Here is a 1,589-nt window from a genome sequence, read left to right on the forward strand (position 1 = left end):
CGGTCTGCTCCATTTTGGTGTTCCTGTCCTGGGTTCATTAGGAAGTGGGCCAGTCTGGAAGTTGCAAAGGCAATGTCTGGTCTGGTGGTGACTGCAGCAAACAGCAAGGATCCAATCTTTCTCTGATACTTGTTGATCTCAGATGGTATTGCTAGGCCTTCCCTTGGCTTGAGTTCAACATTTGCCATTGGGGTATCATGCCTAAGGTCTATTCTGTCCACCAGATGGCTGATCTTCTCAGCATACTGGGCTTGGGAGAGAAGGAGAGTGCGCTCTTCACGGTCTCTCAGGACTTCCACACCAAGGAACCACTGAAGATCACCACCTCCTGTGATGGTGTACTTCTCTGTGAGTTTCCTGATGGATTCCTGAGCCTCCCTCTTCCTGGACTTATAGAATGCAACAATGATATCATCCACATAGAAGAACAAAATGATTCCATCCTTGATGAGACAACATGGTTCATGTTTCACTATGTAGAATCCCATTTCCACCAGTGTCTTTGTCAATTCTCTCTGCCACAGCAGGGGAGAAATCCTGAGTCCATACAGGGCCTTGTTGAGTCTGAGGAGTATTCCTGGCTTCCTGTATCCTGGAAGCATCTGCATGTAGATTTCTCTGTCCATGGATGCATGCACAAAGGCATTAGTAACATCATATTGCTTGAGTTCTAGGTCAAAGTATGCTGCAATGGCCATCATCATCCTGAAGGATCTCCCTGCCAGTGTTATAGCATATATGTCTTGAGATATGATGTTCCTCTGTTGATCTCCTCTTACAACCAGGTGGGCCTTGCATTTTTCCAGTCTATGGTGCTTGTCAAATTTGTAGACATACATCCACATGCAGTCCAGGATTTGGTGACCAGCATCTTTCACTCCCTTGCTTGAGACTTCAGTCCAGGATTGTGTGGGAACATAGGATCTAAGATGTGCTCTTTCTGCTTCCTTAAACTGTTCCCTGAGCTCATGGTCCTTGAGTTACCAATGGTGCTTGGGTGGAGGTGGTAGTTGGTTCCTATGTGGTTTCACTCCCTGAGCTAACAACCTCTTCAAGTGTGCCTTGTCAATTAGTTTCCCTTCATGGGATCCAAAATTTCCTGCTTGTGTTCCAGCCATGAATGCAGCACACCACGGTACCGTTTTAGCTGTGCCAGTGTCCTGGAGTGATGGATGCTGTTCATCAGGTCCTGAGAGAAGTTGGGCCAAGAGTGTCATAGGTGGTGGTGTATCAGGTGGAGTAGGATAAGGACCCATGATCTTTCTTCCTTGGTGGTACCCTAGTTGGTCTGATTCTTCTTGATTATCCTGAGAAGCATCTTCAATGGTTTCATCCTCATAGAATGACTGGGTCTCTTGTTCACCTGATGGGGGAGATGGAAGTTCTATACTCTTCACCCATCTAGCAATCTCCTCAGTGGTGCTATGCATAAGATTGTCCATGATTTCTTCTTCCTTGCTATTGAACACAGTGTGCTCATCAAACACAACATCTCTGGTGCTGATAACCTTTCCCAGAGTTGGTATCCAGATCCTGAAGATGTTGGAGGACTGGTACCCAACCAAGTATCCAATCCATGACTTGGGATC

The sequence above is a fragment of the Westerdykella ornata genome (genome assembly GCF_010094085.1).
Source record: "Westerdykella ornata strain CBS 379.55 unplaced genomic scaffold EI97scaffold_58, whole genome shotgun sequence".
Taxonomy (NCBI): Eukaryota; Fungi; Ascomycota; class Dothideomycetes; order Pleosporales; family Sporormiaceae; genus Westerdykella; species Westerdykella ornata.